At 37.5% G+C, this 24,433-nt stretch overlaps 1 long non-coding RNA gene across 1 annotated transcript in view; it reads right to left on the bottom strand.

Moving 5' to 3' along the window:
• LOC121100289 overlaps positions 1-24,433 on the bottom strand; it is a 60,654-nt gene that overhangs the window by 29,164 nt on the left and 7,057 nt on the right. Inside the window, exon 2 of the long non-coding RNA XR_005832047.1 lies at positions 13,158-13,291. This is a non-coding gene — a long non-coding RNA (uncharacterized LOC121100289). The remainder of the gene's footprint in view (positions 1-13,157; positions 13,292-24,433) is intronic.

The following is a 24,433-nucleotide window of genomic DNA, read 5'->3' as shown; positions in this document are numbered from 1 at the left end:
TACAGTGAAGGAGAGATATCAGTAAGCAAATACCACACCATCCGTAAGATGCTGTCCTTAGAGAGTACAATAAAACAATAGGCAGAGCAGCCTTCTCACGGCTGGCTGAAGTCAGTTTCTTTTGAGGCCAGCGTAGCCTCGATGCCCTGCAACTATGGGGCAGCATCCCCTAGGACATGGTATATACCAGAAATCAATCATCATCATGTAGTTTTATGTCCTTAATGGATAGAAAATATTGAACTGGGAATGAAGAAATAAAACTAGGGGGTGGTTCTGCTGCCCAACACTCCCAGTGATCTGCTCTGGTTCTATGAAAATACGAGTCCTAATTCCTAGAGGGGAAATACTTCTACCAGGGGACACAATAAGAGCCGCTTCAAACTTGAAGCAATAGCTTCTGCTTGGTCACTTTAGGCATCTCATGCCAAGAGACCAGTAAGCAAAGAAAATCACCATCCTAACAAAGACAATTGACCTTAGCCATTAGGAGAACAGAGCTGCTATTATACAATGGGATTAGAGGTTTGTTACTCAGATGAGCCAACAGAGTTTGTTTTTGTATTCTCCTGTCCAATTTGGACAATAAGAAGACATATGCAGTAGCCATGGTCTAAAAAGTGCATGGTGACCAGAAGCTCATACCCCTCAGGGCTGAGGGTCTAAATTAACCTGCCATTTAAGTGATTAGACCAGCAGAGGTGCTACCCAAGGGTAAAGGAAATCTAGAATGGGTAATACAGGAGGACGAGACGAGTATCAGATATGGTCCTTGAGACCAGTGACAGCAGCAAGGGTTGTCATTTTTTTCTACTAATATTCCCCTTGGAAGTATAGCCAAGAAGCAACACCAACCAGAAACCTGGAGAAGCTGTTTCCTGATGAAGTGACCTTATTGTAAAAAGCAAATGGCTCCAAGAAGCACACAGCTGAGACTACTATGGATGCCCTAGTGTACTACTGAGATTTCTCCCTTCAGGACCAAGATACTCATTCCCCACCTCCCCCCACCTCACCCTCAGCTGCTGGGAGTGTTGCCTGGCGAAGGCTCAAGGCTGAGTCTCTTTCTGGAAGTTTCCCTGGGCCAAAGAGAGCTGCCTCATCCAAGGCTATGCTCCCTCCATGGGGGGAGCCTGCATCCAATGACTAGTCAATGTAGGGACTAAAAGCCAGACTCCCTTGCCTCAATTTGGGACAACTCTTAAAGATTATCCTCATCCCAGAACATCCCAGAGGATTAGCCGAGACCTCTATTACAATTGCATTCACAGCTCAACTTCCTCCTCTGCCAAGCCTTGCTTCTCTCACTTCCTCATACTCCCCCCCAAAAGTCTCTTGCATACAATCTCCAATTCAGAGTCTGTTTCTAGAGAAACTGACTTTAGCCAGCATTGAAGGCACTTACATGATAACAGGGTGGTGTTTTCTTCCAGACTTAGACTTGCCGACTATATGTTCCAAGATTACAGTATTTTACTTTCCATTTATTTAGTTAAGCTTCTCATCACCCACCACATCATGTTACACTCAACAGGTACTGAACAGATGATTCACAATGAGTTAGCTACCTCATTAGTCAACTCTGTTTGGTTCTCAATGGGATGTATGGAATCTATGCATTTTCCTGGAATATTTCTGGAAATCTCCATTTTCCTTCAAATGACTCTAAAAGTTTCAGTTTTATAGAAGCTTTCAAAAGTTAGACAGAAAGCACTGTTAACATGAAGGGAAGGAGAAGAGGATACTTCTTTTTTTCCTCTTCTTCCAGCTTAACCACTTACAAGAAAGCTTTAAAGAAAGCAGAGAGTCAATCTCATAACTGAGAAAACAATTGTAAACGAAAAGGTAAGCATATTTGTTATCTGGAACAGAGAAAGAGTAGGTATTTTATAATCCTTCCTACCACACTCATTAAACCATGGAAATTATTGAGATACCTCAAATTTGACAGACATATCTCTCCAAAATTTATTCTGATCCATAATCAAGACTGATTTAAGTTTCCTCACAGATATGGTATCGTGCTGAGGGTTGAACTATGTGAGTCAAGCAAGTCTAAGTGTAGTTACCAGGAAAATCCAAGGGTAAAAATGCAGTCAGTGAAAATCGCTCTTTCCTATTTACTCACACCAGACTTGCCTCTAGGCTCGGGTCTAGACTAGCATTGTGTATCAGCCCTGCCAAAAGCCAGCGGCTGGCCCCGCTGCTGCCCTCACCAAGTCTGCAAATCAGCGACAGGTGATCTCCACAGGCTTCTAACAGGATATCAGGTCACACACAGTACTTTGCTCGGAAAAACTCACTTATGTATCTCATCGCTGATCAAATTCAAGTACTTCGTATTTACAGTTTAAAAGCCTAAAATGGGTTAGTTTATCATAGCCAAGCTTCATGACACTGATGCATGTGCTTGTACCGAGTGGCTATGAGCTTGGTGCTCTTTGATTTAGGTGCAGGAAGCTTTTATTTTTGAATCTCTGCCTACTCATGGCAATACATCAAACAATCAGTTTTAATATCTTTAGGGTTAAGTGCACTCATGTAATTTAGAATTAAATGATTTTTATTAAGCACTTTTATAGACTATCTACATGCTATACAACTACACTGATTAAGGATCATGGTGACTGGTAAAACAGCAGCCCCTATGAATTAGGGGGGCATTAGTGAAATGCATTTTCTGAATGCATTCAGGACTAAGTAACTCAAATGTCACATGAGAGTCCGAATGAAAATTTCCCTCCACAAAGCAAATGCAGAGATGAACCCAGTGGGCTATATTAGATTCTAATAGTGACATATCAGTGGTGTGTGGTTCTGCTTCTCCTGTCCCGTATTCTTCCCCTGCTCCACTCTCACTTCAGCCTCACCCCTCTCAACTTCTAAGTTTAGTTGATTATTTCTCTTTGAGGCTGCTAGGAATGGGGCTGGAAGTGGGGTAGTAGTCAACCTACCCAGGCCCCCATCCCCTTGTAAAAAATTTGCAGGAGAGCCGCTCACCAGCAGAGGGCAGCATAAATCTTTTGCCATGCACATGCTCAGAGAGGCTCTGGACTTCACTCTCCTCTAGAGGGAAACTGGGACCTGGGGTTGTCTGGTAGGTGCCACAGGGTCATCATGTGATTCTTTGAGCTGTTGAATCCAATCACATTTCCAGTTCATGGCTACTTGAACAAAACTACTGAAAGCTTCTCTTGCCTGTTTCAATTGGGCATTGTTGCGGAGGTCATGGGGGAGACACCCGGGTTTACTCTACAATTCTCTGAAGAATAACAGAATTTCATTTTTGACTCGGAGTTTTTTGTTTGTTTTCTCTTTGTTTTTGTTTCTGGGGTGTATATGTGTGTGGACGGGGAGAGCTTCCTCCTGAAAAAGGCAAACCACACAAATTCTTGAAAGAGAAATTCAACTAGTGGCTATATAAACTGGCAAACCTTTTTCCTTACCTCCATCAGAAGGATATTGAGTCAAAGGGATCTTATTAGATATTATTGGAACTTATTCTTCCAACTAGCTCAAGAGGTTGCTTTTGTAAAGCTGTCAGGTCTCAGTTATAAGAGGAAAATGTTTCTCAGCACAGGGATAGTAAGCGTTGATGGTAGCAGTGGTCCCTGAAGATCAAGACCAAAGCAGGCTAATAGGAGGAATATTCTTTCCTTTATGGAGAATGAGTCTGATAAGGTGAATGATTGTTGTTACACTTCGCATTTACTTTACAAGTGACACATCTTTCACCAGTGGGGAAGATTATACTCTCATTACGTTCTCTTCAGGGAATGACAATATTCCTCTGGATGCTACGGACCGTGTAAACTTCAGCTCATACCTAGATCAAACCTGAGGCCTTGCTTGAATGTGGATGTGCTGGAAGGAGCCAGAAGAAGCTTCCTCCTGAGGGCTGAGGGATAGTTGCTCCCAGAGAGAGCAGTGGGGATCACTGAACTGGGAGTCTTGAAGAAAGGTTTGAGATGGGGGCTGGGGTAGGGAAACCAGAGCAGGGAGAGGGAACTAGATTGGGAGGACACCTAGAAGGGAGCAGCTTAGAGGGCTGGGGAGGCACTATCCTTCCGTACTCCTAATTCTGGAAGACCATGGCCTTTGGTTGGTACAGGGAACATCTAAATTAAACTTTCATTTCTCCCTACAACACCATTTAGAGAACTGCCTGACTCTTTGTTAAAAACTTTGTTTTTCTGTATTATAGCCTGAAGGGCTTGCTTCACGAAGGCTGATAGGCTCGGGGCAGCAAAAAAACTAAACCCTCGAAAGCTTTCAGGGCTAAAGGGCAGGAGGAACACTGTCTCTCTTCTGTGGATTGCTTTTGATTATCAGAGGCACAGAGACCAATGACTCAAGATGGTCACAAGCGTGAGAGGCGCCAAGATGAATCTTTCTCAATTCTCTGCTGTTCCCCGCTTACAACTTTTTTGGGGTCATTCAAAAAGTTAAATTCATATTTTGTTTCTGACTTTCCTTTCAACTCAACCATTTCTCCCCTTAGGGTTTGCCTTTTTGGGATAGGTGCCCCTTCTCTGCACTTCCATACCCCATACTCACACTTGTCATAGCATTTATCAACAGTATGGAAATTTCCTTTCTAGACTGTGAGCTGCGTGAGGGCAGGGATACTGTCGGTTTTTTCATGGTTCTAGCCCTAGTGCATATCGTTGGTAACCAAGAACTACAGGTTAGATAAATGTGTGAGTAGATTTACCTGCCTCATCACATTTAATCCTTACAACTTCTATTACCACCCATTCAACAGACTTGAAAACCAAGGCTGAGACAGCTATATAAATTTCTTAAGATTACCCAGCAAGTATATAATACGGGAGGAGGTGGTATTTGAATTGAATTGGGCCTTGAAGGGTAGGTAGAATTTCAGCAGATCAAGATGGAAAAGGGACCTTCTAAGAGGAGGTAAGCACATGAATACAAGTACGGAAACAGCCAAACACAGAGCATATTTGGGGACTGGTTATGATTCACTTTGGGTTGCAAAAACGTATGTGCAGTGGCATAGTGGAAGATAAAGCCTGAACTGGAGGTTGGAGTAACAGCACAGTCACAATATGAGTAGATAACATTGAGCACTGAATACATGCCAGCACAATTCCAAGCACGTATATGTAAAAATGTATTTGTAAATAGTTAATACATGCCCACGGTAAAAAAAAAAAAAAAATTTAGAGAAACCAGAGGGTAGAGTGAAGAGTAAGACTCTCTCCTCTGCTTGTATCTTCCTCTACCTCATTTCCCCTCTCCTGAGGCACCCACTGGTAGTGGTTTTTTGGTATATCTTTCTACAGATTCCTAGTCTATGCTTATGGAAATATATGGATATACTTTTTTACACAGTCAGGTACTACTCTACTTTTCTACTCCCTTTTTTTCACATTTAATGCATTAGAGATCAACTCATATTATGGAACTGCCTCATCCTTTTTAACTGCCTCTTAATATTCCATTATATGGACGTGCTGTCACCTATTTAACCAATTCCTTCCTAATAGACATTTAGGATGGTGCAAATCTTCGGCTGCTACAATCAACTACATTAAATATCCTTATATGTTTTGCTTTGAACTCATGTGTGAATATATTTGATATTCACACATATGGCAAATTCCTAGAAGCAGTATTGATGCATTAAAAGGAACATACACTTGAACTTTGCACGGATATTATAAAATTGCTCTCCAAAGAAGTTATACTACCTTATACTCTTACCAACATGTTTTATCAAACTTTTTGATCTTTACCAATTCAATAGGTCAAAAATGGATTTTCATTAGTTTCTAATTTGTATTTTCTCCTACTATGAATAAGATGAGCATTACTCGATATACTTTAAATATAATGAAATCTCATTTTGTAAAAATATAAGACTTATAAAGTAAATATAAATTTAAATATTTATTTAAATTAATTAAAATGTAATATAAAGTTTAAATATAATATTTTATAAAAATAAACATTACTTGATATATTTTTCCTTTTTTCTGTAATTGTGTTCATTTTCTATTTTTGAAATGTTGCTTTGTGGTCTTTTTTATTGATTTGTATGGCCTCTTTATATATTAGGGGAAATTAGCCCCTTAGTATTACATGTCTTACAAATATTTTTTCTCTAAATTTGTCATTATTCTTTTGATACTGTCCACGGTATATTTTTTTAATGTTTTATTTCAGAAAATTCAAACACATACAAAAATAAAGAGAATAGATTAATAAATTTGTATGGACTAAATACCCAGCATTATCAATATACATACAAACTTAATTCATTTATTACCATGCCTCCCTCTATCACCTCTCTTCCTCTGCCCTGCTGGATTATTTCAGAATAAAATATATCATTTTATGTTATTTTTTATCTATGATAATTATAGTCCTGCAGGGACTTTAGTTTTTGTGTAGTCAAACTTACTAGTATTTCATTCTGTGGTTCTGCTATTTAGATCACCAGGAACCCCCTGAGAATATATATAGTCATGACGGACTTCTGAAGTGAATATTTTAAGATGAGTAAAACCAAGCCACAGAGAAGTTAGGGTTCCTTGCCTAAGGGGACATAGCTTCTAAAGGGTAGGAGTTGGGACTAAATCCTGGCAACCTAAACCAGGGTTCCTTCTCCTGACCATCACACCATGCCCCTGCCCAGCGAAGGTTCACTGGCCATGCTGAGCGAGATACAGACCTCACACTGGCATTCCTGTTCACTCATGGCTAAACCTCATGACAGTCACATGTGGGCAGTCTGCTCCACATTGGCAGCTTCCACATGAGCTTTCTAAGGCAATGCACTTTGCAGGGGAGGTGGGTGTCACAGATCCCCCTTGAGAATCTCATGAAAGAAAGTTCCAGGACCCTGGTCATAGGAAGCATGCATTTTTACACACATAGGCACAAACACACGTGCACGTGCGCATTCGTGCGTGTGTGTGTGTGTGTGTGTGTGTACGTGCGCACACAAAACCACGCACCAGCTGTAAGCACAGCCTCCAGGGATCTGCTTATCTTCATTCTGTCATCTCTGCATTAGGCAAGGAAACAGGCTCTTAATTACCATGAATCTGGATTGGATACTTACCAAGGTTTTTTGCCATTCAGTTCCCTAGAGAACAGTGCAGTTTGATTATATTTGTATTTATGGGCAGGTGAGGATGACCTATTTAATCAATACATCTAAAGGCTAAGAGGTAAGCTATATTATTCAGACTCAGTAACAAAGCTTATGCTAATTTAACCTGACATGTAGCATGTTAGGTTAATATGATTTGGATTACATGTATCATTTTTAGAAATTGATGTTTTTGTTGCTGGTTTCTCCTGACATTTTTGAACTATAATATGGAATGTAATACCCCTCCAACAAAGAAGGTAATTCTCACTAGTGAAGGTAATTAATGGTTATTTGATCATATTACAGCATAGAAATGATGTTTTTGCTACACAATAGGTTTTCTAATTGGTGATCCAAGGATGACCATGTTCATTTTCTGCCGATAGAGATTTCCTACTGTGCACGGCATTATCTCTTAATACTGTGATAGCGGCAAATGATGGTCATAGCCAGTAAGAAAATTAATTTACAATGCTTCAACAATCATTATAAAAGACCTAATAATGCTAATTTACGTGTAGGATGAGTCATCTAATTAATTAAATAGGACCTTGCTGCCAGTCTCCTACTGGAGCATACCGTGTTACAGGTGTTTGATAGAGCTGCACAAAGCCAAGGGAAGGTAAATGAATACATGCTGACCCCACTACTGCGTGTGATGTTTATAGTTATGAAAGCATGAGCAAAAGCAACTGCTTTACTCAAAGGAAGAACCAAACAACCAAATTTTAAATATTGTTATTCTGCTTCTATTTTATGACAAAAAAACTTTGCCGGCTTATTTCCTAGCTTTACAACTTCCAAAAATGTCTTTAAATCTTGATTTGATTTCTGAACTTCAAAATGCTCTCACAAGTTGATTACCCTTTGGATTTTCTTAAAGAAAATAATAAAATCACTGCCATCTGTTGACAACTACCACTATCTCCCTCTCTTTAACTACTCTTAGTTGCAGTACTTGTATCCAATTTATAAAACTTGTATGCTCATGGAGGCCATAAACAAAAATGGGCTGCTACTTTAATTAGCTTGTCTAGCTGGTGGTCCTACATAGCTGGGGATTCAGAAGTCCCAGTTACTTCTCCCCTTTCAGCCTTTGTTATTTCACACTAATAGGTTTTTGTATTTTTAGTCTGTCTTCATGTAAGAAGTACCCTGTCCCTTCAGTGCATTTAGCTGCTTTTCCCTAGGCCTTGCCAGATGTCCTGATTCTTTTTTTTTTTTTTTTTTGACAGGGGTAGGGGGAGGACGAGCATTGGGACAACCAAAACATCACATATGTCTCATTTCAATGCGACATAATTGCTCAGGAAGAACATCTATCTTTACCAATAATGTGAAATATTCCTTTCTAACTGCCAGACTGGAATAACTAATTTTAAGTGTTTTTGTACTATAGAGTTGGAATGGTTTCTTTTCTTAAAAAAAAAAAAGGCATTGAACATGATTACAATAAAAGCTATCTAATGACTAAATGGAAATTCAACATTTTCTTAAAGAGTTTACAAAACCACAATAGAGTTTCTTTCCATCAATTCAGATATTCATAGGTCATCCAGTCTGGCCTTCTGTCACAGTGCACCTATAATTCCTTATTTTTAAATATTAATTAACTTTTAAACATAAGTCTTTTAGCTCTGGATACAGTACTGCCTATATGAAGGAAATAACATACTGAGGTAAAGAATGGTGTTTCTTGGAATAGGTATTGTTTGCCAAGCTGTACCCAAGAGCCCTACAGAAAGTAGAAAAAGACATTATAGAAGAGTGAGCAGACATTTTTACAAGGTCACTTCATTCAGACTGGAAAGTGGCCAGCACAATGTCATTATTTACAACAGGATCTGGGAACACTTGAGGAAATTACAGACCATTTAGTTTTGATTCCATTGTGGGGGGCAAAGTCTTAGGAAGTATTTTAGGAGATTAAATGGGGAACACTGAGAAAAGCACAGCTTGATTAAAGATAGCCAATGCAGTCTCCGGAATGAAAAAGTCATGCTTCGATAATTTTTTGACTTCTTTAAGGAAGTAAATGCCAAGAAAAGCAAATGAATGCTTCAAAATTCTGTATTCTAAATTTCCAGGAGTTGTTTATTAAAGTTTTGCTTGACAAGTTAGCACAAAGAAGTGGTTCTTAAAATTGGAGAAATGCAGAGACAAAGATTGATAGTGCATTAAACTGTTTTTAAAGTGAAAAGAAATCAGGCAAATATACCTTAGGACCAAAAGAATTTTACTGGAACAAGGACAATATAATAGTCTAAGTCGACTCCACTGTATTTACTACCAACATCAGCAGCATATTGTTTTGGCATTTATTACATAGTTGTGCAGAATTTTTCCTAAGACAGTGGGAAAACATGAAAACCCCTTTCAGGAATATACAGTCTAACAGAGACAACACTGATTCAGATAAGTAGACAAAAAACTAGAAAAACATGTAATGAAAATTTAATAAGGTTGACTCTTAGATTGCTAGTAGTGAGGAAAACATGTTGGTTTTTATAATTCAGGACAAGCATTCATAGAGTTTCTCTTTGGGCAGCAGAGGGAAAGTTACCATGAAAAGATGTTTGATGGAAGGGTAAATCTTATAACCATCAAAGGAACAAGCACACCAGGACATTTTCTGGGTGTGAAAGGGATCCTGGAACCATCTGGGAGGTCATCCAGGTTGCCCAGTCTAAAAAGAAAGTAGGAAGGAGATAGTCCCAGAAAGGTAGTATACAACTATACATGAATAGGGAGCTAACAGAAAATGAACAAGAAAGAGACCAAAAATAAGAAAATGACATTAGGGTACTGGACTATGCACCCTTAAGTCCTTTTCAAATCTAAAATACTGTGATTTCCTAGGAGACACACTGCGGGTTTAGTAAGGACACGGCTTCAGAGAATCTCTTCTAGTTAGCAAAGGTTTCCTGGAAAAAGTGATCTAGAGATGTACAACATTCTCTACAAGGCAAGCCAGATAAAAATAAAAGGGGAAAAGAGTTCACTATACAGCTGATGTTTATTGAGGGCTATGTCCTAGATACTATGCTAAGCATTTAACATACATTATCATTTACTTTAATCTTCTCTAAAATTCTAATAGTTGTATATTGTAATTATTTTCATTGTACATTTTGGGAAACTAAATAAGATTCACATAGCCAGTAAATGAAAGGTACTAGAGCCAGTTATTTTAAAACACTACATGAAAGTGTCCCAGTTCACCTGATCATAAGGTTTAATGAGAGGTGTTTGGTATAAAAACAGATGTTCTAGCCCCTCCCCTGAAGTTTTTAGGAAGTAGATTCTAGAATAGCGCCTGAGAATAAAATTTTTTTACAAACACCCTGAGTCAGTTTTATGATCAGTGGTATTTGAGAAACTGTGCTCTGATACCATAATGTTTCTTAGAGAACTAGGTTTACTATTTTCCAAAGCCTAGAAAGTGCTGGAAGCTGGAAGGCTGTGTGACAGAAGGTACAGGATATCTACCCTTAACAAAGGCTGGAGTCCTAGAGCCCCCACAGCAGCATTAATCTGAGACTGTAGTCATATATTTGCCTGTAAGACACACTCACCCTCCTGGCTCCATCCCATGTAAGCACACTCTCCCTGGCTCAAAACAGGTCCTCTTATAAACCGCAGTTCAGAGAAATCCTGCACTCTTTTAAAAATGCTTACACGAAGTAAAAACACAAGAAAAATAGAACCATGTGAAATTATCGAGGAAGGGATCCTTTCTGACCAAAAGCAGGGAAAAACGAATATGCAATAGAACAGAAAAGATCTTAAAATATTTAATTTTAGGGAGAGTGGAATTGGTTAATACTTTGACCCCAGTTATTTCTCTTCTTTGTTGTCTTTGTTAACTGAATACTGAAATGGATAAAAGGTCTTTTTTTGAATGAACAATGAACACGCTATAATATGCAATCTATCTTCTTGATACAAGAACTCTGAGAAGATTGCACAATTAATTAAATGCATCAAACTTCAAAGAACTGCTAAGGTATCAACACACTCTTCAAGGGATCCACGGGGAAACTCCCAATTACACGTTCAAACAAACACACCCATAGCAGACTAGGGCTTATTAGTGTTCATACTTCAATCAATTCAACAAACATTTATTGAGCCCCTACTATGTGTCAGTCACTAGGATTATGCTCTATGGGGAACACAAAGATGAATACAATAGCCTCTATCTTAAAGAAACTTGTGATCAAATAAATGGGATAAAATGTAGACAAATGACTCTAATATAAACTGTAAATATGATGAAAAACTATAAATAAGTGTTCAAGGAGCTCAGATCTCTTCCAGGCTCTGAAAAGTCCTCAGGGAGGAGAAGACAGTAGAGCTAAGACTAGAAGGACGGGCAAAATTTGTAAAGAGAGCTTATAAAATTCTCTTTTTTGTACCTCAATGTTCTCATCTGTAAAATAGGGATAACAATAGTTCTCACAGGTTATTCTGAAATAATGATTACAGGGTCAACCCAATTTCACGGATAGTTCAGAAGTAATACTTACCTGTCAAGGAATGTACCCTTGCCACTGCCTATTATTAATGCATTGTTTAGATTTCCAGGGTCACTTTCAAAACACTTCAGAGTGGTAAAGCATAAGCCTTAGAGCAGAAAGGTTACCTTTGCAAACATCACAAAAGTGTACCATAAGAAGGAGTGCACTTTATAGCTGTGTACCAATCACTGGCTATTTGTATATTGGCTGCTATGTTGAAGTGAACTAGTTAGGTAAGTTCTTCTCTATGAGTAAAGGATAAAGAACATATTATCCTCTTGACTTGTTCAACAAAATGCCTCTCACATCTCTCTTGACTTTTCTGGTTCTACAACCTACCTCATCCTTCACTACTAGAATATTAGATCATTTCTTCCAAATGATCTCTTGATATCTAAGCTTTCCTCTTCTGTGCTTTTATGTGAACCACTATCAGACTAACTTTCCTAACACAGTGCTCTGTTCACATCACTGCTTAAAAGTCCAGCAGAGGCTCTCTCCTGCTGTCCAGAGAGAATCCAGACTCCATGGACTGCCATTCTGGACTCCTTGCAACCTGGACCCAACACACTTAAGTCCAGTGTTAAGTCCCACAACACTCCTATGTCTGTGGCTTTGCTTATATATCTCTCACTGACGAAAGCACTTAATCCTCATTTTTATATATCAAAATAGAAACCATCCTTCAGTGCTCAGCTCAACTCTGAACCTCCCCCAAAATTCTGCACATACTGCTTGATACTGCACAATTTCAGTACATGGCTATAGTAAAAATAGCTACTTACAATTCTTTAAAATAGCCAAATTATGGAAACAGCCCAAATGTCCATTGACGGATGAATGGAAAAAGGAAATGTGTACACACACACACACACACACACACACACACACACACACACTGGAATATTACTCAGCCATAAAAAAAGAATGAAATCTTGCCATTTGCAATGACATGGATGGAGCTAGAGAGTATCAGGCTAAGTGAAATAAGTCAACCAGGAGAAAAACAAATCCCATATGATTTCACTCATATGTGGAATTTAAGAAACAAAACAAAGAAGCATAGGGGAAAAAAGAGAGAGAAAGAGAAAGACAGACCAAGAAACTCTTAACTATAGAGAACAAACTGATGCTTACTAGAGGGCATGTGGGTGAGGGGATGGGTGAACTAGGTGATGGGGATTAAGGAGTGCACTTGTCATCATCATGAGCACCAGGTGATTAAAATAACAACTTTTTTAAAAATGGAAAAATGGATCCAAAGTTATCTAGCTTGGACAACTGGGTGTTAGATGATGAGATATGAATACAGAGGGGAAGAAAGGTTTGGAAGTAGAACCAAAGATAGTAAATACCGTTTTCAACATGTTGAGATCAAGGTGTTTTCTTCACTTTGCCTAACAAGATTGATTATTTTTCTACTTAATTAAAGAAAGGAAGCATTGGCTTCCTTGGGCCTTTCCCCTAATGGGTAGGGAAGGGGATAAAACAGTTTTTTGGCACCTGCTTACCTTTGCTTTTATTGTGGGAGTGATTTGCTGTGACTCCTTGAAGAAGGAAGAAGGAATGGCCTCTAGTGCTCAAATTCTCATTCTGTAACTCACTGGATAACTTTGGGCCTGCCACCAAGCCTCAGTTTCCATATCTGAAATGCAAATCATGTAAGTGAAAGTGCTTTGTAAGTTGTAAAACACCTTTACATTAGAGCCTGCATAGTATATCCATTAAGAGTATCAGCTGAGTCCAGCTTATTGTGTAACCTTGAGCAAATTACTCTTTGTGCCTCAGTTTCTTCATCTCTTAATAGGGGTAACGACAATACCTACTTCAGGGAGTTCTTGAAAAGACAGAACGGTGTAATGCATGTAAAGAATTTAAACAGCACCTAAAACATAGTGGTTAATAAATGTTAAATAATAATATTATTACTAAGTATTTGTATAATTGAACAAATTATTGAGTGCATAAAATAAGCAAAGCTCTGCCCAGGAAACAATATTCTATTATTGAAACATATTACAAGCAGCTAATTTTTTAAAGTTTTTATTTAAATTCCAGTTAGTTAACATACAATGTAATAATATCAGTTTCAGCTGTACAATTTAGTGATTCAGCACTTCCATACATCAGCCAGCGCTCATCACAAGTGCACTCCTTGATCCCTACCATCTATTTAACCCATCCCCTCAGCCACCTCTCCTCTGGTAACCCTCAGTTTGTTCTCTATAGTTAAGAGTCTGTTTAATGTTTATTTCCTACCATATTTTCTCCTACTTAACTGCAAAGTAATCATCAAAATCAGGAAAATAACACTGACACGCTGCTACTGCCTAGTTTTCCGACCCTGTTCAAGTTTTCCAAAGAATCGTCTAAAGGATCCAGGTCAGAATCATGCAGTGCAAGGGTGCCTAGCTGGCTCAGTCAGTGGAACATGTGACTCTTGATCTCAGGTTGTGAGTTCAAGCCCCACATTGGGTGTAGAGATTACTCAGAAGAAAAAAAAAAAGAATCATGTATTTAGTTGTCTAACACATTAATATGCTTTAATCCAAAAGTTTCTTAGTCTTGAATTGACTTTCATAACTATACTAGTTTTATACACTGTATCACAATTGCTACAAACTTAGCAGTTTAAAACAATACACATATAATTTAAAAGTTCCTATAGATCAGGAATCCAGGCCTGGCTTAGCTGGGTTCTATGCTTCAGGGTCTCAATGGGCTGAACTATATTTGTCAGCTGATGCTGCAGTCTCATCAGAGGCTATACTGGGAAAATACCTGCTTCCACACTCCCTCAGGTTGTTAGCAGAATTCATTTTCTTGCTGCTTCAGGACTGAGGCTTTAGTTTCTTACTGGAAGCCACCTTTAGCTCCCAGAGGCAGTCCACAGTTCCTGCCATGTGAACTTCTCCAACATGGCCACTTACTTCATGGCAGCTTACCTCAAGGACAGTAAGTGGGAGTGTCTCTGGCACCTCTGCTAATAAGATGGAGTCTTATATACATCATATATAATTATGGAGTGACATCCCATCGCCTCTGCCATATTGTATTGGTTAAAAGCAAGTCACAAGTCCTGCTCAAACAGAAGGGGAGGACATTATACAAAGTGTGAACACCAAAGGACAGGGATCTTTGCATGTGTGGGGTGGTCACCTTAGGTTCTGTCCACTTGACACTTTTGAAAATTACTTTGTATGATTTTCTTCATTTTGAGGTTTTATAAGAGGTTCTTCAATTTGGATTTGTTTGATGTTTCCTTATGATTCCACCATGATTAGATAAAGAATCTTTTTCTAGAATATCAGAGAGATGTTGAAGTCTTCACATTGCTTGGTGTCTCATGATTTCCATTTGCCCTATTATTGATATTCACATCGATAATTAGAATTAAGTGGTATCTGCCATGAGATCCTCACTATACTCTTTCCCCTTATGTAATTAGTAAGTGTTTTGTGGAAAGATGCTTTAAAAATATGTAACTATCCCCTTCCTCATCTTACTTTCAACCGATTTAGGTATTTAATAACTAAATTTAAAAATTTACTTATTTAATCAGTATGGAATTATGGTTTACTATTTAATTCAGTGTGCTATAAATAATTACTAAAAATATTTATTTTGGTGCCCATTTGTCCCAGATTTAGCTAGTGGAAGTTCCTTCAAGTTGGCTTATGTGTTCTTTTAACATGATACCATCATTCTTAGAGTACTTCCTTACTTTCTGACATAATAAGATATCCAGGCTCATGCACTTTCCTTGCCCTAGTGGTGATATCAGCCATTACTCCAAAGAGCCCTTTACCAGTGCTCTTCGTGCAGATTCAAATTACTGTCTGGGATTACTTGCTCTCAGCCTGAAGAACTTCCTTTAGTATTTCTTGTTAGGTGGGTCTGCTGGCAACAAATTCTCTCAGTTTTTGTTTATTTGGGAGTCTTAAGTTTGCCTTTCGTTTTTGAAAGATAGCATTGTTGGATACAGAATTCTTGGTTGAACTTTTTTTTGTTTTTAATCTTTGAGTACTTTAAATATTTTAACCCACTGCCTTCTGGCCTTCATTGTTTCTGCTGAAAAGTCAGCTTATAATGTTACTGAGGTTCCCTATACCTGACTAATTTCTTTTATCTTGCTGCTTTCAAGATTTTTCCTTGTCTTTGATTTTCATCATTTTTACTATGCTGTGTCTGTGGTTTTCCTCAGTTTATCCTATTTGGATTTTGTTGAGCTTTCTGAATATGCAGGTTATTGTTTTTCAATATATTTGAGAAGTTTTCAGCCATTACTTCTTTGAATATCTTTTTTCCTTATTCTCCTTTCCTTCTGATACTTCCATTACTTGTATATTGGTGTATCTAATGGTGTCCCATATCTCTGAGGCTCTGTTCATTTTTCTTCATTCTTTTCTTTCTCTGTTCTTCAGCTTGTATGATCCCTATCAATCTATCTTCAAGTTCACTAATTCTTTCTTTCGCTAATTCAAATCTGTTGAGACCCTCTAGTGAGTATTTTATTTCAGTTATTGTACTTTGCAACTTCAGAATTTCCATTTAGTTCATTTTTATAATTCCTCTTTATTGATATTTCATATCTGATGTAACATTGTCATCATACCTTCCTTTGATTCTTTAATCATTCTTTCCTTTAGTTCTGTGAATATATATATATAGACTACCTTGAAATATTCTTCTATTAATATTTATAAAAATATTTTAAAAATATTAATGGTTTTTATAATTTGACATCTGGTTGCTCTCACAGGTAGTTTATGGTGACTGCTTTTCCCCCCTGATGTATGAATCATATTCTATTTTTTTGTATGCCTCATAATTTTTTATTGGAAACTGAACATTTTGGATAATATATTGTAGCAGCTCTGGTTACTGCTACTCCCTCCCACACAGTGAGCTTGTTATTTCATTATTTGTTTACTGATAGGCTGGATTATTTTAATGAAGTCTATTTTTCTCCCACATTGTTACACTGCTGATGTGTTCTTCAAGGAGGCACAACTTTGGGACTACTCATATTTGCTCTCTCTCGGACCACACCCAGCTGTTAAACTCCACTAATTGCAGGCTGATTGCCCTATTGTTTTCAATAATGCCATAAGGGATTAATTCCTGTATAAACAAATCTAATCAAATTGTGGCTCTTTTGAAGGAATAGTTTTTGATGTCAGCATTTAATATTTGTTCTAACCCCAGGAAGTTTCCTCCCAGCTGTCTTATTCTCCTTTCTCTCCTGCAAACTAACCAGCCTCAGTCTTGGCTATATCTTCATTAGATTAATAAATCAAATTTCTTCCCAACTACAACTAAATCTACTATTTTTAACAGCATTCTTAGGCTTAGCTTTCCCACTCTCTGTTGCAAATGAAGACAGTTACTTTGGGAAGAGATTAGGAGGTATATGGTTCATGGCCTGCCTCTTTCTTAAGACAAACTCTCTAAGTCAGGATTCAGGAGCTGAGAGTAGGGACAAGGTCCTCTTAACTTGCTTCTTCTAGTGGGGAACTACCATGTCAGGAGCTGGGGGAAGAGTTATCAGGACCCCAGGACTTCTAGTATGCTACTCCCAAGGTAGAGCCTCTGGACTACAAGCAGGGATGGGGCAGAAGGTATCCCCTGCCTCTTGTTGCTCTCACTCAGGATTTAGCCTGGGCAACAGGCAGTTGGGGACAAGGTGAGAAATGCTAGGGTCCTGCTAGTCTAGAAGAAAGCCCTCTAGCTGGGAGCTAGGAGGGTGAGGGTAAGGAATCGGCCTGCCTGATCTGGGAGGGGAAAGAGAAGGAGTGGTTCAAATACCATAGACTTGCCTTTCGCACCGAGTTGTTTTTCTTTTTTTTACCTAGATTTTCTTCAGTGGATTTTTTTTTTTAATTTGCCATTTCCCTTAGGATCATTTCCAGAAGTTATGAATGATCTATTTTTGTTTGTTGTTTGTAATTTTGACCAGTTTTTAAAAATAATTTTGACTGGAGAGCAAGTCAGAAGTACTCCTCATGTTGTCATGCCAGCAATTAATCTCACAGCATTTTAAAAATTTTAAACTAAATTTTTAATTTAACTATGTCGTTTTTGTGTAGTCATGACCCACAACCCATATACATTTCAGATTTTCTACATATCAGAGTTCTATTATATTATCTGTGATTGCAACTTTTCCCAGACCTCTGCATTGTCTGTTCTCTGCCTAGAACTCCCTTTCTCCAGATATTTGCAAGGCTTACTCCCTCTCCTTCAGATGATTGCTCAAGAATCATCTTTCTAGCAAGGCTTTCTTTTGTCATCCTATTTAACACTGAATTCTCCCCTCCAAAACTGGCATGCTTATCCCCTTTTGCATTTTTTTTTCTTTTTTGGTCAGAGACTTTATTTTTTTTATTTTTATTATTTTTTTAGAGAGGGAGAGAGAGAATCTCAAGCAGGTTCCATGCCCAGCACAGAGCCTGTCTCAGGGCCAGATCTCACAACCCAGAGATCATGACCTAAGCCAAAATCAAGAGTCAGATGCTTAACCAACTGAACCACTCAGGCGCCCTCGGAGACTTTTTCAATTTCTTTTGTTCACTGCTGAATCCTTAGCACCTTAAAGTGTCCTGCACATAGTAGGCACTAAAAAAGAAAGTTGTTAAAACAATATTCTTAATATCTTACATGTATTACTCATCTAATGCAGATCAATGATTGTAAACTGTGATAATAATTGACAGCTAATAATAATGCTTCCTACTCTCCAGACCTGGAAACTGAGATACAGAGAATGAATACAATGAGGCCGTGGTAAAGGCAGGATTTGAACCCATGCCACATGACTATTAGATTAAAGTTCCATTCAGTCTCATTCTCCTCACTCGCAGATACTGGTTTCCTTTCCAGAGCACTAACTCAACTAATTCCAGTTAACATGTTAAAAAGACATTGGTTAATACTAGTTAGGATTAAGCTTCCATAATATTCACATTTGAATGATGAAATCTTAAAAAAATCAAATAACTTCAGAGTTTTTTTCGGTAATATCTACAAAAGGAGGTAGAGAGAATTATTTCTTCAAAAAAAGAAATTTGATTGGTGCTTCTCAAACAAGGAGTGTCATATCTGCCCTGTTTATGAGTATCCAGCAACAGGAACTAAATTAAATGAGGTATAACAGCTGTGAAATGTATAGTTAATACACACTCTTAGTTTCTAGTGATCATGTTAATGCAGCTGGGTGTTAAATCAACCAATCTCAATATAAATGATCAAAAACCCAATATGAAAAGGATCCCCATAAGGCTAAATTGGAAGAGAAACTTAAAAAGATGTATTAAAATCAACATTCTCGTATTTAGCAAAATAGAGAAACAGGACTTACTGTTACTACTCTCCTACTTAACAGAAATAAAAATTGTAAGATAAACTAAACCATTATAAGAATGTAAGATTATAAACCACAAATTAAATAATAAATATTATCAATGAGTATATATTGATAGTGCAATTATAGATGATTTAAATTTTTTCTGTATTTTCTATATATTCAAAATAAATGTATCCTTTTTGGAATCAGCAAAAAAAGTTGATTAAATGTTAGAAAACACTAAAGAAGCTTGTGTTCATAAGGAGAAGCATTAATTGCTAAACATGTAACTAAACCTATTTATCTCCATGTTGTGTTTTTCTGTGTGCAAGGGATAATACGGACGTTTCTACATATGTAAATACTTTAACAATTTATAGATTCATTCTATACAGGTACAGTTAAGATCTACTACTTCTGAAACATACTATATAAATAATACAAATGGATGACTATACTTTATATTTTAAAAAATTTTTATTTTATTTAAATTCAATTAATTAACATATAGTGTATTAGTTTCAGAGGCAGAGTTAGAGCTTCATCAGTTGCATATAACACCCAGCACTCATCACATCATGTGCCCTCCTTAATGTCCATCACCCAGTTACCCCTTCCCCCCACCCACCTCTGCTCCAGCAATCCTCAGTTTGTTTCCCATAGTTAAGAGTCTCTTATGGTTTGTCTCCCTTTCTGATTTCACCTTATTTTTTTTATGTAAAGACTTCTTGTTATAAAGTGTTAGTCTTTACTACCAGAAGTGGCAGTAGAGTAGAGGTTAAGAGCTCAAACTCTGGGACCACACAGCTCAGCTGCAAACCTCAGCTCCATCACTTAGTAGCTGTGGGACAGTGAATAAGCTACTTATAAGCCTCTGTGGCTCAGTCTCTTTATCCATAAAATGGAGGCAATACTAACTTCTGTTTTATAGGGTTGTGGTAAGGATTAAATATGTCAAGCACTTAGAACAATGCTCAGATATATAAATATTTGCTATTATGATCATTACCAAGTTGGCAGCCTCTTCAAGGTAGGGGAGCTATTTTATTTACTCCTCTGTAGTACTTACTATTATTCCTTGCATTTAGAAAAAAAATCAATAAATGACTCTAGAATGAATGACAGGTTTAATTAATCTGAGAACTGAAATTAAAATGCTTGTTACATAGCTGCTAAAACAAAAATTAGAAGGTTTCATGGACTGTCATGTGTGAACTCTCAATATTTCTCTTTGGTTCCCTAGTAAGAGCTCTGAGAAGAGGAACCCAGTTCTAATTTTTAACTGTAAACTCTAGAGATTTTACAGGATACAAAAATAGGAAATTTAGAATGTTAGCCAGGACTGTATATGAAAATAACAGAACCCCAATTCTAAGTAATTCATGTAAAAGAAGAAAAGAAGATGCAGGTAGCTTATTTAGCCATAACACAGGGAGAGGTGTTGAAACTGGCTTTTGGGATATCTAGAATCAGATGGGTCCGTCTGTCTGTCCAGCTGTTTCTGGATGTATTCTCTCTTGGTCTCTCTTCTCACTTTGCCTCTTATTCTATTTCCCTTTTCTATGTTGGCTTTGTTCTCTTCCACTGCAGGCAGTTTCTGTGTAGGATAGGTGACATGGCTGCCAAGAGTCCTAAACACACAACCTCAGATCTTCTCAGAGAGAAGAGAAATATTACCCAACATCTCCCATTACAAAACATGCCATGGAAGGCTTTCTTGGGCCCTGTTTAGGTATTGTGCCCATCCCTAGAGAGAAGGATTATATAAAACAGGCACTGGTCTCCCGACGCCAGGGTGTTATTGTTATTTGCTTGTTTATTCAGAGTGTTAGGATTACTTTAGTGAATTCTTTATTCCTCCAGTGTTTTTTTTTTCTTTTAAAGATTTTATTTATTTATTCGACAGAGAGAGACAGCCAGCGAGAGAGGGAACACAAGCAGGGGGAGTTGGAGAGGAAGAAGCAGGCTCATAGCGGAAGAGCCTGATGTGGGACTCGATTCCGTAACGCCAGGATCACGCCCTGAGCCGAAGGCAGACGATTAACCGCTGTGCCACCCAGGCGCCCCTATTCCTCCAGTGTTAAGCCTCTGATTTTATACCTTAGGGTATGCCTATAGTTACTTTTCCATGAAGACACCTAGCTGTTAAAACCACTACTGTCTAGAGGTAGAAAAGAAGTGGTTCCCTCAAAACCATATAGACAGATAGCCCAGACAGACTTTAGGAATGCCAAGTATCAGGCAACTATCTCAACTTGTGTCTACCATGTGAAATAATTTAAGGGACTATATGAAATTATGGAATGCATTACTAAGGTAGGACATAGACACTAAACTGAAAATATTCCAAAGCAGGAATATCTTAGCTCTCTCTATGAGGGTTACATGCAGTATTAATGTGATCAGCTAACCTCTCCCACTTCTTTAAGTTCAATGATTATAGTTATGGTACTCTACCTGGAAAAAGGTAAAGCCCAACAATATTTCCAAGATCATTTACTATCCCTAATTTTCTATTAAAGCAAAATGTACATTATTTTACTATCAATACAAAATGTAGAAATTAGTGCCTTAAATCTCTCTCTCTAGTTCTTGTGAGTCTTCCTGGATTAGCCTGGGGGAAGATGAGGAAGGCCTGGAATAATTACTATGTGAAGCATGGTAAGAACTGATGTACCAAAAGATTTTTAAGCCACAGTGAACTCAAGCCCAAGGCTTCCCTAGACTGGCTCATTAACACCACAGTAACCAAACACTGCCCACAACAGGCAAAAAGAGCCATTGTAGACAACTGGACTGAAGGAAAAAGCAGCTCAGCTACAACAGCAGGGCATGCACATCACATGTAGGAGACAACCCTGAAGTGCCAGGTTCTGATGAACATGGAACACTGCACAGCAGGGAACTATAGGACCTCTTCCTCATAAGGCCATTACTTTCAAGTATAGGAGATGTAGCTGTCTTTCCTAACACAGAGAAACAGACCTAAGGAGATGGAGGAATATTTCCCAAATGAAAGAACAAGACAAAATCATAGCAAGAGACTTAAGCAAAATGGAGATAAGCAATACACGTGATACAGAATTTAAAGTAATGATCATAAAGATCTCACTGGACTTGAGAAAAGAGTGGAGTACATCAGTGAGACCCTTAACAATGAGATAAAAAAGATGAGATGAAGAACATAAAAATGAAATAAAAAATACACTAGATAAAATAAATGGTAGACCAGAAGTAGCAGAAGAACAAACCAGTGACCTGGAGGACAGAGGAAAGGAAAGTCATCAAACTGAGCAGATGAGAGAAAAAAATAATTATGGAAAATGAGAACAGACTTAAGGAACTCAGCAACACCATCAAGTATAATAGTATTCACAGTATAGGGATCCCAGAAGAAGAGAAAGAAAAGGGAGCAGAAAACTTATCTGAAGAAATAATAGATGAAAATTTCCCTAATCTGGGGAAGGAAATAGAAATCTAGATCCAGGAGGTATAGAGATCCACCCCCCCGCCCCAAATCTTGGAGGTCCACACCAAGACACATTGTAATTTAGATGGCAAAAAGTAGTGACAAAGAGAGAATTTTAAAAGCAGCAAAAGAAAAGAAAGCAGTTACATAGAAGGGGAAACCCTATAAGGTGATCAGCTGATTTTTCAACAGAAACTTTGCAGGCCAGAGGAGAGTAGCATGATATATTCAAAGTGCTGAAAGGAAAAAATCTGCAGCCAAGAACACTCTATCTAGCAAGGTTATCATTCAGAATAGAGGGAGAGATGAAGAGTTTCTCAGATAAACAAAAGTTAAAGGAATTCATGACCACTAAATCAGCCCTATAAGATATGTTAAAGGGAACTCGTCGAGTGGAAAGGAAAGACCGACCATAAGTAAGGGTAAGGAAAGTAGGAAGCACAAAAGCAATAAAAATAAGCGTATCTGAAAATCAGTCAAGGGACTCAAAAAATAAAAGGATGGAAAGTATGACACCATATACCTAAAACGTGGGGAGGAGAGGAGTAAAGAATAGTTTCAAGCTTAAGCAATCACCAACTTAATACTGACTGCTATATGCAGAAGATGTTATACACAAACCGAATGGTAACCACAAATCAAAAGCCAGTAATGGAGATACAAAAAAAATAAAGAGAAAGGAATCCAAGTATATTACTAAAGAAAGCCAACTAATCATGAGAGATCAAGAGAAGAAAGGAATACAGAAGAACTATAAAAACAACTGTAAAACAAGTAACAACATGGCAATAAATACATACCTATCAGTAATTACTTTGAATGTAAATGGACTCAATGCTCCAATCAAAAGACACAGGGTGATGGAATGCATAAAAAAACAAGAGCCATCTATATGCTGCCTACAAGAGATTCATTTCAGACCTAAAGACACATGTAGATTGAAGTGACCAGATGGAGAAGTATTTTTCATGCAAATGGAAGTGAAAAGAAAGCAGGGGTAACAATACTTATAATTGACAAAATAGACTTTAAAACTAAGAATGGAAATAATCTAAATGTATAGTAATAGCAAATTTAAAAAGAAAGTACAGCATATCCATGCATTAGAATATTATATAATCAGTAAAAATTGTGTTATGGAAGAATATACAATAATATAAATACTCTTAGTATATCATAAGGTTTCTTTTAAAAGATGGTTATAAAATATTTAAATCCCCTTATTTAAAATTCCATTATTTAAAATGTACATATACATTTTATATGTATATAAATGCAGAATGAAGAGTAAACATGATACAAACCAAAATACTAATAATGTTATCAGAGTCACTGTAGTAGAATTATGAATTATTTTCTTTTCTGTATCTTATATGTGTTTTCTAAATTTTCTATAATAAAGAAATATTATTACATTTATGTAAGAAAAAATAAATAAAATTATTATTCACTTACTTAAGTTAATATTGAGGCTTAAGTATTAAAAACACTTGAACATTATTGAGGACGGTGAGAAACAACTGCCATTGGCAGATTACTTGTTCTCCCTCTTTCTTATCTTAGATTTTACTGAGGGGCTTAACAGTGCTTTGCTCCTGCCAGTGTTCATTCATTGATTGAATCAATGTTAAATGAATATTAAACTCCTGAAGTCCTCCCTAATTGCTGACAGCACCCTACAGAATTTGCTGTGAGATGTACGTAAACTGTAACCTGCCAAAATGAGACCCCAAAGCTGATTTGGGAGATATAATTAAGGACAACTGCCTTTGCTTTGTTAGCTCTGAATTAGGTTTCAAATAAACAGTGTTGATCCTAGAATGGAATGTGCGTAAAGAGTTTACATTTGTCTTATCTTATTTGGTATTTTATAATAAGATTTTAATAGGGTTACTGCAATAGGTTGGACAAACTGTAAAACACCTAAAAGAATGGAGCTGTGTGGAATTGTCATGATTTCAAAGTGACATCCC

This window comes from Ursus maritimus, unplaced genomic scaffold, assembly GCF_017311325.1.
Source record: "Ursus maritimus isolate PB19 unplaced genomic scaffold, ASM1731132v1 scaffold_36, whole genome shotgun sequence".
In the NCBI taxonomy this organism is placed as follows: Eukaryota; Metazoa; Chordata; class Mammalia; order Carnivora; family Ursidae; genus Ursus; species Ursus maritimus.
This window is presented reverse-complemented; position numbering and strand designations above follow the sequence as displayed.